General features: G+C 41.0%; 1 protein-coding gene across 4 annotated transcripts in view; it reads left to right on the forward strand.

Moving 5' to 3' along the window:
* The window catches only part of KCTD1 (potassium channel tetramerization domain containing 1), a 105,288-nt gene that overhangs the window by 36,989 nt on the left and 49,714 nt on the right, over window positions 1-18,585 (forward strand). The window lies entirely within an intron of this gene.

Below are 18,585 nucleotides of genomic sequence, written 5' to 3' on the forward strand. Positions count from 1 at the left end.
TGTTCAGGCACCCAATGATCCTGGATGCGAGTTATGCAACTTCCTTGCCCCCAATTTCATCAGCCCCCAGCACTGGTCTGGTGGCCACTTGCTGTGTGCCTGTGGGTTGGATTCGAGAGGTGCCCGGGTGCTGCCATGCTCCCCGCTTGGCAGCAGCACTGATGGCTCAGCCCCGCGGGCTCCCTCTTTCCCTCCTTTTTCTTTCTTTCCCCCTTTTTTTCTTTCTTTTTGCGGGAGATGCAAGTTATGAAAAGTTGGGCCAGAATAGTAGATAAGGGCATCAGGTATCATTAGTGTGTGTGTGTGGTGTTCTTGATGTGCTAATGAACTATTTGAATAACCTCAAATGCAGGAAACAGCCGGGAGAATACTCAATTACACACTAGTAATGAGAGTGTAATTTCAAACTTCAGAAGTTAACAAGAGGGTTAATATGGCAATTGCATTCATCTTGTATTTGTTTATTTAAAATAGCTCTGTTTCTTGGCAGTGATCCTCTTCGTTTTTTTTCCTTTTTTGTTTTTTTTTTTTTTTTTTTTATGAGGCAAATTGGCTTTAGTTGTGTTAGTTACCATAGTGGCAAAATATACAGTAAGAGCACAACTAAACGGCTTTAGGTGCAGCTTAATTGTGGAACGAGCCCAGGTTCATTAGATGTGTTTCGTTGAGGTGAAGCGGTCTTGTCAAAACCGCTGTCGATCCGTCCCGTACCGCGTTCTTTGGAGCCCCCTCCTCTGTGTGCCGGTGCCTGCTACCCGGCCCCCCCAAAAGTACTTTCCTTTCAGGTGTTTGAGCGCTGGAGCTAAATTACTCCAATTAAAGACTCACTGTAGCTCTGCAATTGGCTTGAAGTTTGGAAATCGTTCTAACTGAATTTATAAAGTGTATGCAGTTACGTTGTGCCCCATAAAATACCGCGTTTCGGGCAAGAACTTCGCTGTTGGCTGCCCTGCGTGATTACAAAACTCCCCTTACATTCTTGTTTCAAGTAATAACAGGGCTCGCAGCCGTCGGCCGGAGCGCCGGGTGAGCGCAGGTATATGACATGCCTGAGCCGTTTCCCAAGTGGAAATACCAGTTCTGGACAGACTGACCCTTTCAAAGAGTTTGCCAGCTAATCAACCAGCCTGAAGGCTAATTGGGGAGCGTGGGGAGGAGAGGGATGGAGAGGGGGCTTCCACTGAATGCCTGCATAAGTATCTATGTGCTTTAAAATACCTGTGACCTCTCTTTTCCAGCAGGGTTGGGTGGTTTTTTGTTTTTGTTTTGTTTTGGGTTTTTTGACCACTTCAGTTGAGTACTGTCGTTTGATCTCCTGCTGTGTGTATCTGGTGTCTCCGAATGGCTTAGAGACTTGATTATGTGCAGATAAGGTTTTTGTTCTAGCTCATTATTTCAGGTATAAGCTAATGCTCTTTGCTGTATTTAACCCTAGACTCCTCTTTCCCTCGCTTTTAATGACCTTGTAAGTAATTTTGAAACTTCAGTTTAGCTTTTTTTGAGCAACAGCGCACGTGAGTACGAGAAGAGGGAACCGGGCAGAGCAGTTCCGATCCAGTTAAGGGTAGCAGAGTATGCATGTGTTTAACCTGTTAAACGAAGTGTCTTAGTACCTTCAGTCATCAGGCTGGTGAGCTTGATCTCTGCCCCAGCCAACAAATCTCCTCACACTTGCATAGTGCTTAGGCGAGGAGAAATCCAGCTGTCGTACTGTTTGTTGCAGAGCGGCGCTTCCTACGGGAAGCATTCGGAGCTGTGATTCTCATTAATGGTGGGCTATGGGGAGAAAGGGAGAAGTATCTGAAATAGATGATAGAGTACACAGGCATGTGCTGTTTTCTTAAGTGTATCAAGAGGGAAAATGAGCAATCGGCAAGGGTACTAGACAGTGTGGGGTTTTTTAGTAATGATATGGAAACGTGCATCTCCATTCACAATTTAATGAGCTAAACAAGCTGCCCAGCCACTTTTGTAGCTGAATCTTGACTCTGCTACAAAACTCATTAATTTAAGTTTTTAGGAAAAGGAAAAGTGTCTTTTTTTTTTTTAAATCACCATTTTTTCTCGCGTTGGTTTTAACTTATGCACTTCTTTTGGAATGCGACAGATGAAAAAACACTAGCTGTAGAATAGATCTCCCTGCGAGAATGTTAATGCTGAACTTTTTTTGCCTAGCTACCTTTTATAATAGTCACGCTAATAGAGGTCCAGGGCATTTCCTGGGGAAATTAGTGACTGGTTGGGGTTAATCGCCCAAGGCATTGCCTCAAGCCATCGGCTCTCCCAGCCGGTCATTAATCCCCAGGAAATGCCCTGGCCCTCAATCGTTATTGCTTAATTATAAACAAAGACTTTTCAGGCTTTTTTTACTGAATACATTTAATCAAGTAATGTGACACTAAATTCCGCTGTTGACAAATATTACTGATTCCTTGAAAACATGAAGGTCGTAAGTTTGTGGTTTATTGGTTGTCTTTGTAATTATTCTTCCAGGGGACAGATTCTGCTGTCCTCATGGACTTGTGCAATAACCTGGTGAAAAAATGGTGGTGTGATGAGTGGGTTTCTTAGCATCCCTATACTGTGTGCACACGTGCTTTATATATATACATATATATCTATAAAAATATATATATTTATATATATAAATATGTGAATATATATAAATATATATATAATTGATAGCATTAAGCAAGGTATGGAAAGGGCTAAACAAAGGCACTAAATGGCATGTCTTCAATTTGCACTGGCTACAAACTTGTAATATAAGAATCTGAGCAAGGATGCTAATTTTATACTTTCCTATTGTGGTTGTTCCCATATTCTGTTTTAGCCCTAAGATGTCTTTTTAATGCTGGGTTTGGAGGAGCCTCCTCCAGAGCTAGGGAAGGGTACTACAAATGTTATTCTTGATCCAACTATTGCTTGAGGTTGCAGACTTGAGAGCAGCATTTATACAGAGTATATTTTAAGCGTACAACATTGTGCCATCATGGCACAACTTTTTCTTCAGTCCTTATTTGATCTGAAGCGTAGCAATTTTCCTGCCACTGACAGCAGAACTTCAAGTTGATGACAGAGGGATGTAATTTGCCTCTTGTTCATCTCTCGTGTTACTGAAAGATGAACAATAGCTGAAGTTTAAGCTTTTGATGCTACAATGCGGTGGTAGCCGCTGAGATTTATAGATCTGGTGCACACTGAACTTACTACAGTATTAACACCCAAAAATAGGCCTAGGAAGATAGATTGGCTTCTGCCATGGGCGAGGAGAGTTTTGTGTCACTTGAAAATGCTTCTGTTACATTGCTTCCCCAGCTTGGTCGGGATTCTCTGGGCTGCTTGTGAAGAGCTTTATCAGTTATTAGGCTATCTACCAACCACTTGATCATTAAAATGTGAGCCATGTGCATTTTCTCTTGGCTGTTCTGGGGAATCTTTAAACATTTTTTTTTTTTCCCCGCTTTACATCTAGAGCTGGGTTTTTGTTTTCTTTTGATCTGACACGTCTTTTCATTGCCTTATGCTTTCTTCGAAGGGCTTGCTTTGACCAGAACCAGAAATCTGGTTCTGACTGCAGGTTTTGGAGAAGTTGGCAAAGCACATGACAAATACAAGTAGGCAACAGGCACAACTGGGAACAAATCAAAGTACCTAATAAGTTAGTCCATCTCTTTATAGTCTTTGTGGGGTTTTTTTTTTTTTTTTGGATGTGGATAAGAGTCCTTCTGCGTGATCTTTGGACTGGGAACATCCTAAATTTCTGTAAAAAAGCCTTCCGTACAAATGTTTGTAGTGCTCTGGCCAGAGTCATCACTAGGTGCTTTCTGACTATTCAGGGTAGGAGAACTTATCAGACAGCTTCTGGGAAGGATGCTTAGGATGGTGGTGTTAGGATGCTAGGCTTTGTTCTACACAGATAATAGATGGGGCAATATCCCTATCTTAAAGGCTTAGAGTACAGCAGCTATTAAGACTGATGACTGTTAAATACCTTGTTAGTTCTTGTGGCAGCATTTCTGTTGATCTGGTTTCAGAGGTTTAGTACTGGCTGCTCTACTGCCTAGTTAGTGCCAGCCTCTTTGACTAATGGATTGTCTCCGGTTGCAGAAAAATCTAGGCTTTGCGTGGTGTCTTTTTAAAAAGAAAGGTTAAAATCTTAAAAGTGTGAGGATTAAAGGAACTGTGTAAACTGCACCTGCCTCAAAACCTACTGTTTCTTGATTGTTGCTTGGTTTGTTTTTGTGGGTTTGTTTTGGTTTGTTTGTTGTTTTGGTTTTGTTTGGTTGGTTTTGGTTTTGTGGGTTTTTTTGATGTGTTTTTTGTTTGGTTGGTTTTGTTTGGTTTGTTTTTTGTTTTTAATGGAGAAGATTTTCATCTTCTGGTAAGTTACAGATGTCGGAAGTGATTAGCCGTAGAAGGGACCTATTATACCTGGTAGTCATCAAAATGCCTCTGAAATCCTTGAGAGATAAAGGATAGGGCAGCAGGGGTCTCTAATATGGTCCCTAGAGTCAGTTTTCTTCTCAATCTCCTCACCAAAACACATGAATCCTGGCTGTTGCTCTTTTTGGTAGAAATCAGTGCTGTTTGTAACTGAATGCTTCTAAATATAATTGAACAGAGATTAAGGTTTTTTTGAAGACTGTAGCATGTCCCAGGCTGTGTTCCTTGTAACTAATGTGAGGCTTGGTAGGCATGTGAATGTTTCCTGAGATGTGTACAAGAAAAGCAGAACAGAGTTTAGGCTTAGTGATCTATACAAATTGGTTGGCTATATATGCACTGAAAGGAATGAAGAGAACTGTGTGTTTTTTTTTTTTTTTTTTTTTCTAGACTGGAGTTGGTCCATTTTGGATCAGATGTTGGGGAGGGAGTTGATTTAAGGTGACTGGGGAGAGTATTTCACAGAAGATCTGAGAATGATGTTTTGACACATGTATCTAGAATTGTGGATTTGGAGTTTAAAGGCCGATACTGTTGTCACACTCTCTTTGTAGACCTAGTGATGACTCTGGTCAGAGTACTACAAACATTTGTACGGAAAGCTTGTTTTTGTGGCCATTTTGCAGAAATGTATGGTGTTCTCAGACCAAAGATCATGGAGGAAGATTCTTATCCACCTCAAAAACAAAAACAACCAACCAACCAAAAAAAAAACCACAGAAAAAACTCAAACTAACAAACCCAAAGACTAAAAAGAGCTGGACTAACTTATTAGGTACATGCAACAAATGCAATGTTACATGCAACAATGCAACAAATATTATAATAAATACATATCCAGTATATAATATTGGATATATTATTTTGAAACTATTTCAGATGGTGATTTCTTCCACTAACACTTTAATTTTAAAAATATTTTTACTTTTTAGAAATTAGACTCCTTTTATTTAGTTGCCTCATGTGAGCTAGTTGGAGAATTTGCCTGGTCCAGCCTTCAGTACTAGTAGGAATGCAAGAGGTGGTCTGTTTTGTATAACCCAAGTGAAGATGATATTTTTAATACAATTAGGAGGAAGACAGTATCACTGAAGTGCTGCTGTATTTTGACACTTAAAAAAATTCTATAGAATCTGAAACAACTACATTGGTGCTCTTCATCTGTGCACATCAAAGATAAAATGCACAAACTTAAAGGCAGCAAAGATTTCCCATTGCCCACTGCTCTTCTTCTAGAGTGCAAGAGATCAGAAACTATTCAGTCTAATTGGTGAGTCTGTATGACAGTGAGCTGCCTTATTTCATGTGCAGTGTAGAAATAAATGAGTGCTTAAACCCTTTGAAACACACCACTACTGCAAAAGCCATAGGCTGTAATTAAATTGAATGTGGGGTTGTATTGTCTTGTGCCCTTGGCTATAAACTTGATAACAGACCATGGTACACCCACTATTGTGTTAGAAGCTGGAACCTAATTAGCGATGTTGTGGATTTTCAGTCACTTTCGAAGCCCTTCTGTTCATCTTTTTTCCGCATGTCCTTTTTTTCTTATTATTTTACTTTTCTGTTTCTGAACCAATAAGCGCACCCTTCTTTTCAGGAGAAAATTGTTGAGGGCATGTAGCCAAATATGTATGTGCAAGATAATTTTATCATATTTTGGATTCAAGGGACAAGTGTTGGTAACTGCATTTTATCTGATGTAGAAGAGATTTATTAGTGTTGTGATAGTAAAAATATATAATCGTGTTTCCAGGGATTGCTTTCTAAGTCTCTTCTGGGCATTTGAGGAGGGAGTAAGGAACGGATTGGAACTTCTCATAATACCTTGATCTAAAAGTAACATTGGAAGATGTATGATTGAATTATGTTCTGGTTGTTTGGGGGGGGATTATACACAATGAAAAATGGCTCTTCTGGGCTTTTAAAAATTCACATGCTTGTGCACTGAGCCAGTTTTAGTTAGTTCATCTGAAAACCTTCAAACTTGCTAAGAACTTAATTCCTAGTGATGACATGTGGCTTTGATGTATTCCTAATGCCTTTTTTAGTTTGGAAAATAATAGAAGTTATAGTGCACAGATGCAGTACATACATCTCCAGTAAATTCTTAGTTAATTGATATGCTTACCTATTGTATGCATCTGTGCTCTTCTGTAGCTAGGATAGATCATTTTACTTACATGGAAACTGGGTGAAATTTTAAAGCCCTGTCCACTTTACCAGCGTATTAGAACACTTTCCCCCCACTGTATGATTATGGCATATTTGCTGCAGATAACACAGTCCTGTGCATAGATACCAGCACTTCCTTGGGACTTCTGACTTGCTTCCTGTATTGGTCAGAGTGATGCACTGTGCTGATGTGGTTTGCCATGTTTCTGGTACTCCAACTGGGTAGTGTAGCCTGGATAATGCGTGTATCTTTTGTCAAGGAGTCATCGCTTTTTTTCGAACAGTGGCACCAGCAGTGTGAAACCAGTACTCCTCCTGTAATACACTCATGGTTTTCTACTGGGGAACAAAATGAGTCCAGGAAGACAAAGCTGTCGAGATCTGCAAGGAGGAGTGGACTATAAATCCCTTGGTGAAGCTTCCCCAGGGTGTGGGTGGGACAGGACATACACGTGTAGCTTTTTTGGTAGTGGGAGTAGCTCATGGGGGTGGGTAGGTTGTTTGGTAGATACTGTTCAGGTAACACAGGCTGGAGCACTTTTCCTTGCAAAAGAGGAGGGGAGAAATGTCTTTATGGGAGGCAGGGTGTGACGATGAATTTTGTCTTTCCTTCTGTTTTCTTATCCCAGACATCTTGTGGAGATGCTGAGGTGATTCCTGAGCTGGTTTTATCTCTAGCACAGTGCTTCATTTCACTCTCTCCTCCTTAAAGTGTCCAGGAGCCAGGGCTGATGATACTGTCATTTGTTTAAGTTTGGTGAGTGGGAGGAAGAGGAAGCTGTGTAGTTGGGATTCCTGTGCTTGATAGCTCTAATGAAGGAGTCCCTGTAAAGCTGTGCATGTGTATGCTGCTACTACTTTTGCATCCATCAGAAACGTAAAGCATAGTTGAATGAATTCTCTAAAACACCACAGTATTTTAAGCTCCTCTTTTTTTTTCTTTTTTTTTTTTTTAAGCGTGGCCGTTTGTGTATGTTTAAAATTCGAGAGCAATTTTTCAACACCCTTCAGCTGAATCCTGAGCTTTCAGTGTCTACAGCAATATAAATATACATAGCTGCTTCTTTTGCTGCTGTTGATTTTTCTCCATATGTTTCTAGCAAGCTTCAAAAGTGGGAGGGAGAGGTTGGTCTGGAGTAAGGAGAGCGTACTGCGTCTGATGCTTTGACTTTGAGTTATTAAAGTCCAGTGTGATTGTCTGCTCTTACTCTGATCTGGGGTTCCTGGCTGTGAAGCCCATGCTGGCCTTGCTGGTGTGTGTTCTTGTTCCAGGGGTGAAGCATCTGCACTGCATCTGATGGAACAGCACTGAAACTCAGAGGCGCAATAGGAAATAATCAGTGGTTAGTTACTCACTGTCCTGTGGCTTAAAGGTCCCCGGGAGAAGAAGCAGTGTGGCGTGTCTGGCCGATGTGGGGGTGGGAACATGGGGTATGTGGGTTTAGCGTGAAAGAGAAAGGGAAATCTGTTCGCGTTGCCCTCCTCACCTCAATTCTGCGTGGGGTGTGTCAAGACTCTTTTCTTCTTGTGCCTGAAATCTGGGGAAGATGGAGGAACGAGGAGGGTAAAGTGGGCTTAAATAACCTTCCTTCCTTCCTTCCTCCCCTCTTACAAGGGTTGGCTGTTAGTTGTGGCATGCCTGATAAAGTCCTTCCCGTGTATTGAAATCACTCCATTCAGAAGTATGCAAGTCATCTCAAGTGCTACAATTAACCTGTATAGTTTTGATGCCAAATTAGGGGGAGCGAAGTGTGAGAGTTAGGTGGACAAGTTATAGAATATAAATGGGAGCACAAGATGCTGTAACAGACAAACCTATTGGCTGTAGGTTCATGCACCGACGAACGGTGCATGAATGTCACATAAAGAGAGAACCTGCTTGAATCAGTTGCCCTTTTGAGGATTTCCTAGTGTTTCTGATAATTTTATGACTAGCAGTGCTCACATAAAGGATGTTTGTGTGCTCTTCCTCTTCATCTCAGATATGGCAGTGATACTGGCTGCAGCTGTTTATCACAGGAGTTAGCTATAAAATCATCACAGATCACATTAGTGGTGATTGGGAGATGATGCTTTGTGTAGGCTTTTATCAAGTTTATCAGTACTAGTTTCTCTATTGGGTTTAGAGAACATGTTGTCTTTTTTCTGTCATAATATTGGTTTCTGGGAGCTCCCAGTAGACCATTGCAAGACCATGTTCACATTTCTACTGATTCTTTTAAATGCCTTTTAGAGGAGGAAAAAAAAAGATGCTCTAAGCTTGCGGGTTTTGGCAAATAACCACCTCAGAAAGAACAGTTTAGCCTTTTATTACATTTTACACTTTCTCTTGTATTTTATTTTGATAATGCTGAAGTATGTATCTTGCTGATGATCTCTCTCTGAAAATACAGTTTATCTGAACAAAAACCACAAACTCTCTCTGAAAATGCACACTAATCAGTGACTGGCAAGCTTGGGAGTGGATAAGTAGCTATTCTTGGTGGCAGAAGAGGTAATGCAGGCCATGTGAGAACTAGGTTCTCTCAAACTGATTGATGTTAGTAGGAATATGATTTCTTTCCAGCACAAACACTTGTAAAATTCATGTTCTTTAGTAGGAGTGGCAATGCAAATCCCTCAGCCTTTGACTCGTGTTCTTTTGCTCAAGTACCATTTGAAAATACAACAGGCAGAGTTAGGACTAACATGGTTTCAGTGTCAGACTTAAACTGCTTCAAAGTGGGCTTTCTGAAGCTGCTGCCAATTCAAAGCAGGATGACTAACACAGTTATGGTGTAGTTTTTTTTCAAAAGCAGAAACAACTTTAATATCCTATTAGAACTCTGTAGTTTTGCCACCTTCTTGGGCTATTTGACACACTTCTAAAGTAGCCTTATTTCTGTTTGGTTTTTTCTCTTTACAAGTCTTTGCAAGTTACCCTTTTTTGGGGAGATGTTAAAATGTACTATTTTTGAAATGCACCTGCATTTGCCAGCTGGTCTCAAATAAAACATTGTGAGGCTTTTTGATATTTCTTAAGCAGGGCCCAGATATGAATGTTTCCACTGAAATTACTATTATCTACAGGCTGTTCCCTTCACTTTCAGACATTGAAAAGTATCAAAAATAAGGAATGCAAAAAAAAATGCTCAGGAAAAGCCAGGATCATTGTAACTAGCAAGTACAAGTGTGTCAAAATGGGTATCGAGTTTAAAATGTGCAGTGACTCAAATAATACTAAATGTGGTATTAATTGAGATGCTAGTGCATGGTACTGCTGTATGGAAGTAGTGCTGCACTACTATGTGAATGTAAATGGTAAAAGTATCCCCACGGTACAGAAGAGGATAATTCAACACTTTTGTTTTGAAGTTTACTATGGTAATTCATTAGGGAGGGATTCCTCATGCCTGTGCTAATGTGGAATTTTAACCATTCAGTTTTCCTTAGTATGGTATATTCATTTCCAAACTGCTGATTGATAGATATATTCAGGATCATGAATATAATAGTAGGCTAGATTTGCAGTACAGGATAATGATACGGTAGCAATCATTGCAGTCATGTAAAACACACAACAGACACTTTCAGAAGTTTATGTGTGGTATTTCAGTTGTTGCGAGATACCAAAGCATCAGGCCAAATCCATATCTGTCCAGGAAAAGATAAAATAGCTGTCAAATAATGTATTTCTTTTTAGATTTCACGAAGGCCCACGTCCAAACTTTTGCTAAAAAAGCAAAACACCCTCGTCCTGCTTTTGTGCTTGTTAATGAGCTGATGAATGCTCTGACTGGTTAAAGCGTTTCCATAAAGTGCTGGACTGATTCCACTGCACAGTTTTGTTGTTTTTTGGTGGTTTGTTTTGTGTTTTTTTTTTTTTTTTTCTACAGGGTTGTGATCTTACCAATGTTAGATGCTGTAAGATGCTCAGGGGTGGTGATTTTCTGGCATTATTCTGTGAAGATTTCCAGTGACAGAACCACAGTGACTCCCCAGCCATCGCAGCAGCGGCACCTTCCCCAGCCTGTGGGTTGGCCCCGTCCTCCCTGCGGGGACTCGGTTTGGGCTCCAGCACAAACCAGCACAGCCACGGGGATGCTGGGCACTGCTAATATTACAGGGAAAAACTAAAATGCCTCCCCCCCACCCCAGCTCTTTGTAAAACCAAAAAGCTCCAAACCCAGCCCCAACCTGAAAACTTTTTAATTCTATTTAACATTAACAGCAGTGGTCTGAAATAGATGTTACCTCCTTTATCCAAAGGGACTAGTTTGTTTTAGGAGGGGAGGAATGCAGAGGTGAGCTTAGCAACCTGTCTGTAGGTCAGAAAGCAGGGGTTAAATAACTGTGCTAGCAAGATTTTGAAGGCAGTATGTGGTATTTTTTTTTTGAGAAGAAAAAGATCTGGAAATAAGCTGAAATGGAAAATAAGGAGAAGAGGAAAAGCAGGGTGAGAAAATGTTACCACTCATCATGTTGCAGCACATCAGTGTGGAAACGAGATTAACTTCTGTATACCAGTGTGCTTCTGCTGGATTAGTTTATATGGATTCAAGGGATGGGAGATAATGCTTCTGTTTGGATGGGGGCTAAAATTGGAGGCATAAAGTAGAATTAAAAAAATTCCTTCTCTCCTAATGCTAAATAACAAATGTAGGTGCACTTGGTCAAATCTTGCTTCAGGAAAAGATAGACCCAAAGGGATGTCAAAGCAGAATTGTGCATTTTTTTTCTTTAAAGTAGTAATGCTAGAGGAAAATGTGAAACAACAGTGAAGGAGGGGGAGAAGTCTTGGTTTTCCTCAATTTTAAAGTTAGTTAAAATGAGTATGACTTAATTTTAATACATTGTATTATTGCCTCTTACTGAGTCTAAAATCTAAATATTTTTCTCCTAACCTCAAAAAAATATGACATTTAAATCAGTGGTTTCCTGTAAAGTTTTGTGTCAGAGTAAGTGTCAGTTCTTGGGCATATATCTCAAAAGAAATCCAGTGCCAAAGTGGCCTGTAAGTGGTGTGTTTGTTTTCATGCCTAATGGACAATAAACTAGTTTCCTAAAGCTACTTCAAATACTCCTTGTAAACTAAAGTGTCTGGATCAGTTTTTCATTCACATCTTATTAAAACTCAGTGAGGAAGTTGGGAAAACATGTATTTGATCGAAGCGCTGTATAAACTATTCATCTGATCCATTACTCTTTAAGCTACTTCATAAAATTCCAAAGAACCCTGGTGGGTTCCTGTGTTCAAAGACAGCTTCATCCCACCTGGATGCCGAAGAGAGAGGGAGCAGCTCCACCATGTGATGGGAGGGCAGGCGGGAAGCTGTTGGGGTCCAGAAGAAAGAAGACAGTGGGAGAGTCTTGTTTTCTCATGTGTATCTGTTTCGCAGTTTCCTAGTGGAATACTGGCATTGTTGAATTATTTCCATGAGTAGCTGTCTGCATCCAAAATGACTTGTGTGTGGTAGTTTATTCTGTGTGTGTTAATGCCTGTATTGTTTTGTAGTCAGTTCATGTTATATATAGCAACCTTAAATGCCCTACTGGTACACTCTATCAAAACTTCCCCCTCCCCCCCCCAAGGAAATAGATATAGGATCATAGCTCTGAAAAGTCAGGGATTTCTTGTTGGTTCTGGTGGCAGATGGCTGGATGCTAGCTTTCAGCAACCCGTTCTTCAGAAGAAGTTAAGCTGCTATCATACTGTACTCCACTTTTTTCATAGATATATTTTAAACTTCTATACAGGCTCTTTTCAGATCTCCTATCAAGTTTCTGCCTATGCATCTTATATGTAGGAGATGTCAAATTAGTATTTACAGCATCTGCTTCCTTGCTTTATATATTTGGCTGTATCAGGGTACATGGTTATGTACTTTATAAGAAATTAATTCAAGGAGAAGTGTTCATGTGATCAGCAGTATCTACTTGTTGGCAATGGCAAGGGGATGCTTTGAGCACTGTTGCAAAAGCAGTAGTATTGTGTTTTGGAGAAACTGTCAACTGTTCTGGCTTTTTTGTGACTTACAAATTGAAGCTTTGCGTTTTACTGTGTAAAAAAGTACATGAGAAGTGACCACCATAACATAAAACCTCCCTAGAGCGAGAAGCGTTCCGTCTGTGTGCCAGCGGGATGATGTCCTAGAGAGAAGTTGTGCTTCAGGAGGTAGGAGATGGAGGTGTTGGAGCTGGTGTGTCACCTGATGAGAGGCTCCAAGGAGGAGACACGCTACATGGCTGAGAAAGTTGATAAGAGATGTTAATCTGGTTGTAGCAGCAATCTAGCCCAAAACGGGGGTGGGGAAGAAAGTCCTCATCTGTACAAACGGAAAGTTGTTAGCTGTTCTTAGAGCATGTTTTTTGGTGTGAAAATTAGCAGTCTTAGTCTGGGTACTAGTGGACAAGTGTCCTTGCAATGGAGGCCATCAGAACTGACACAGACTGTCACTCCAGTTGACAGCCGCAGTGGCGAGGTGGAGGAATGGCTGCCCTCATCCCTGGGGTGAGCTCCTCGCCCTCAGGACGGGCTGGTGGCCGGGTGAGGGTGCTCGCTTTGCCAGCGGTGCATTTGCTGGCTGGCTGGTCTGCTGGACTGTGAATGTGATGCTACCTAAAAGCAGTAGGCTCCTGTACCAGTTTAGACTAATGGCTGCATTTGTACTCTCCGTGTTTTTTGCTAACCATGAAAAATAGCAGTTTGCTTCTCTATACTCCTCGCTTTACCATCTTCCTCATATAACTGCACTGACTTTTACTGATGGCTTTTTATGCTTAATCATTTCTTAATGAAGTGGGCGAATATATTTTATTTTATCCTGCATGGGCTTCTTTTTGTTACTTATTCTTGTTTCCCTCCACTCCATTTCCACTCCAGGCAAAAATTACTTCCAGCTGAGAGGGGCTGGATGCGTGTCATTCCAGAGCAATTGTAAATGACCCCACAGATTCGCTCAGAAAAAGCAGAACATATTTCCCCTTGGTGCACACCTCCTTTTCTCACCTACAATGCATGCAAGAAAGGTCATATGGGGCCAGGCCTGAAGGGTGTCTGTTCCCGTACCTCATCCCCAGATCAATGACCAAGAGCAGATGTCTGTAGAAGAGAACAGGAATGGGTGAGTAGATGATGCTTCTCATGCAGGTCTTAAAAAGGTGTTTGCTGCGTCCTCCTCTGAGGTGTAAGTGATGTGACAGAAGGACATTAATTATTAGAGAGCAGATATTAACACAGGCATGTTGAGTCTGTGAGATGGATTGGACCCCTTTTGTATTTTCTTCTCACACTGTTTTGATGGGAATGTTGATTACAGACAAGGTAAACTTGTTTGTACTTTATTCATTAATAACAAACTATAAACTGCACTGCCTTCCCTCCCCACAGGCAAGGCACTTGAGGAGATGCCAGGCAATTAAAGTACTTAAGACAGTAATTACAGTCAAATATACAACAAAAATAAAATCACTGCACATGATTTTTTCTTATGCTTGGTTTTGTTCTCTGCATTTATTAAACCACAATTCTTGCCTCATGATTGAACAGGAATCTCTCAACTAGTAATACCGAAGTGTGTAACAGGTTTGCTTTGGTTCAGCTGGGTGTTTTTAATAACATCTTTGATCTCACTATTGAATTCTTCACAGCTCTGAAACTGCTGCTTTTTAGATGGATCTTGGTATATAAAGCTGGTGCACCTCTGAGTCTTAGTACTGTTTAGTAGGGAAGTGATACCAATGATCTCTTCAAACTTTTTCTTTCTTGCTTTTCTTGCCAGTTTTCTTCTTGTACCAAGAGTAGCATCTCTCTGATTGCTGTGATGCTTAGGAGGGGGAAGACTGAATTAGGCTGAGGTTTTCAGTTAATAGTCTATAGTTGGCTTCAGATATTTAAATGGTTGAATTCAGCCAATGCATTTTAAACTTCAGAAGAGTGACCACAAACTTTACTTACTGTGGACCTATTTAATGAGTTTGTGTCCTGCAGTATAAATTTGTGTGTGTGCCAGCTCAGCGTATTTTTAAGTGAAATTCTTAGTGACTTCAATGTTCCAGATAAAGTACACTTTAAAAAGACAGAAACTTAGCCGTAATGAGATCCAGCTGGTGTGCATAAACCTTTCACATTACATTACATAATCAAGTTGGTAAGAAATGTATGGGGAAAAGTTCATGTTGCTTATTCTTTTGTGCTGGAGTTTTACAAGGCTATATAAGTACTGTAAGTATTTAATGGGGGAAATGCAGGATTAAAAGCAAACAGCAGATGATATATGGTACAAAAATGTCATAAACCAAATGTGTAATATTACCTTTTTGGTATTTAATATTAAATGACTGAAACTTGACAGTGTTCTGAATGTCACCTATATTAAATTAGCTCTCATAAGAACAGTTTCCAATTGAATGGTTTGGTTAATGTGACTAGTTATGCTAGATGATATCAGAGCATGGATTCCTTCTGACTAATGTTTTGACTGGTCTTTTTGTTCAGCAAAATCTACATCGCTGTGGTATTTAAAGCAGGTTATGGGCTCATGGACTCCTTACCATAACTTAACCTGTTCTCCTTTTAACAAACTGTAATTACAGAAACATAAACTACATCTTCATTTACTTTGACGGTAGAGCAGGGGAGAGGAATGCAGGAAGGCATTCTTTGTGCCACCATCAATTTAGTTGCCTACCTTGCAGTTGTTTCATAAACATCCTAGAAAGCTCCTGAAAATACCGACTGTGAAATGTGCCAAAAAATGGTTAAAATGCAAGACTCCGTCCTCTGGCAGACAAGCCCTGGCAAATCTTAGCTTGATGCTACTGCCCTTGGCTGCCCTCCTCCTTTGCAGGAGGCTTTTGCTCCCTTGCAGAGTCAGCAAAAGGTACCGTGTGCTTGCACTTCAGTGGCTACAGCAAACCTTGGTCAAGGGATTATTGTTTCTTGGGTGCTGTCATCGTCACCGGCAATTCGAGTTGCTGTGTTTGGTCTGTGAACTGGAACACGGGAGCAATGGGCATGTGGTCTGTTTTACCAGCTCTGCCCCGGGGGTGGTAGCCTTGGGGAGAGGAGAGGTTAAAAGAGAGTAGTCCTAAATTGCGTAGCTATTTGCTGCATGATGGTGAGTCTAAGCCCTTAGCTGTCCTCATTTAAAGGAAACGGTCAGGGAGGTGTCATAATGTATTTAAAGCTTAGGCAGTTGTTCTTGTGAAGAGTGTAATTTACAATAATTGCTGCTTCTAATAATGAACCAATCTATTTGAGATGTCTTAATGCCCACTGACCAGTTAAAATGACAACTTAATTTCCAGATGCTGTTACCAATGTAGGTATATTGACTTCGAGCTGTTCAGGAGGGATATTGTGGGGTGATTTCCGTAACAAAGGTATGTTATGCATAGGCTCTCTTTTGTGGAAGGGAAACTGAATTCTGAACTAGAAATAAACTTTCACTTGCCTGTGATTTATTCAATAAGAGGTGAAAGGAGCATTCAGAATGTAAGTGAATAACAAATATCTTTTGGTTTTGTGGGTTTGTAAGTTCCCATAAATCAGTCAGCAAGTTCCCAGTCATGACAACCACATGTCCCATGCTCTGACATTGCATCTACCGCAAAACTCAAGTGAAGGGTGCAATCAACCCCTAATAAGAGTGGCAAGCCAAATGAGTGGCATTAAAAAAAAAAAAGGGTGCTGTCTTGCAGATTTCTGACTTAATTTTTTGCAGGCTGTCAGTGCACTGACAGATTCTTCAAATTGCCCTCTCTTTCCTCTACATGTCCCTACCTTGCCCCTTGCTACTTGGTAAAACAGCAAGCAAAAAATCCATTATGGAACTTTGCAGAGGAGGAAATAGGCTGAAAACCTTTAATGGCTTGTTCATAAGTATTTGACTTGGCTCAGTATTTTGTGATCCTTGTTTTTAAGGAAACGCATTAGTGAGCATTTATTGTAAGATATGGAAAAGAAATAGTTTGAAAGTCGAGTAGTGATGATGCATGATTCTCGTATTTTTCTCTCTCAGCGCCAAGGGGCTGAAGTCCCCACTGTTGCTGCTGAAGCAAGTACGAGGAGCGGGGCCACACTGCTGGGCCACTGGCCTGTCTCAGGGTTTCCAGCAAGGCTGAGCTCTGGATACGTAGCCTGGTGGCGCCTAAATGTCCTGGATTAAGAAACAAAGATAGATTGGATGTCTTGGCAGGGCTGCGCTTCTCTACAGCTTCTCATTGTGTCCTAGACTTGTGAATAGCCACCAGAGCTGCCAAAGTGGTGGGACCAGTGGTTGGAGGTGCTTATAGAGGTGTCTGTGAGCACCCAACACTTCCTGAGCTCCTTCTGTGTCAAGTGGCCATGCTGGGAGTGAGGTGTGAGCTTGCTTCAGCCTCAGAATGGCCAGTTCCAGTGCTCCGCTGGCCTCCAGCCAAACGCTGGCCCAAACAGACCCTGCTTGGCCTGAGATCCGGTAGGATCGTGGTGCAGCAGGAATAAGAGGCGCTTTGTTCTCCATCGTAGATACACTCTGATTAAACTCGGTAGTTATGAGGCTAGATTTACTGCTGTGCTCTCGCCGTTTTGAATTGCACAACAGCACAAACACCCAGACAGCGAGCGAATTTGATCCGTGTTTCCTAAGGATTGTGAAATCTGCCTTCTGTATAAATTTGCTGGCTGAATTTTAAGCGTGATTTATGAAAGGGACCTTTGGTCTTATAGTAACCATAATTTCCCTTTCTGTGTGGCTGCGAGACAAATGTTCTTAGTCTGCAAGGTAACTTTTTCAGTGTGCTATCCTTAACATGGTTTTGGGTCATCTTTCCTGCTGCACACTTACTTATTGAAGCTATTTAACTGAAATGCAAAAGAAAAATACTGTTTCTTCAGCATTGAACGTAATGCTGTCTTACAATAAATGTAGAGCAGGGAAGGCATTTGTTTTGCGCTGTTCAGAAGCTTTCTAAAATCCTCTGAAGTGTGCTGTGATTCTTATTTTTGGTCTGTTTCCTAGGTCTGCTGTTGAAAGTAGACTTTCTCCTGCTAATCTGCTGCCTGAAATACTCTTTGTTCAGGAAAGCAAGTCTCTTTCTGTTGTAATCAGGGCTAGGAATTCAGCTGCAGGGTCACTCTTGGTGCTGTAGAGTTCACTGACCACGTTTTGCTTCGGGCAGGCCTAGCTTTGGCCCCTTTACACAGATCAATGCTAGACTAACCCCATTTATTGCTACTACTGAATCAAACTCTGCTTCTCCTATTTAATTTAACTCAAAATAGATGTAATGCAAACAAGCATCAGCGTGGCAAAAGGGCCAGAAGAAGGAGAGGAAGAAAAAAGGCACTCGGGGTTTTTGTGAATCAAAGATACCAAATGGTGCCAGTCTTTGGATGGGAGGAATTAGTTTGCACTCTGTCATTAGACCCTTTATAAAAATCAATTGTCATCATTGATTGTAATTTGCATGTGAGTATTACAGTTATTCTGGTTGTCTTAGTTCCCTTTCTGTATTTAAAACCATTTCTAATGTAACTGCTACTGCTTAAGCTCAGCCATATGTTCAGATTTCTTCTGAGTTTTGTAGTCCCAGGGATGAATCTCCTGGTTTGCTTCATTTTGCCCCTACTAGGTGAACCTCCATCCTTATTGCTAGACGCCTTCCATGAATTCCCACAGAAACTTCCTAGAAACTCCCAGACTTGCTTGTGGTCAAGAGACATTGCTCTTGGCAGGAATGTATTATTCTCGGTGAAGCTACTTGGTGCTGAGCACTTCATAAGGCTCATCACTGGGAGATGCGTTGAGGTTTTGTTAAAGCAAGTGTGTGGCAGGTTAGACTCCTGTGGCTATCAAAGCCCATGACTGCAATGTATTTTTATTATTTTTTCTGTGACTGTGGCACACCTCAATATGAGAAAACATTGGGATCCTCAGGACCTTACTTGAAGTGTAGATGATGGGACCTTTATGATGTGGTTGGCATCCAGCCACTGTTCCA

Source organism: Patagioenas fasciata, chromosome 2, assembly GCF_037038585.1.
Source record: "Patagioenas fasciata isolate bPatFas1 chromosome 2, bPatFas1.hap1, whole genome shotgun sequence".
NCBI classification, from domain to species: Eukaryota; Metazoa; Chordata; class Aves; order Columbiformes; family Columbidae; genus Patagioenas; species Patagioenas fasciata.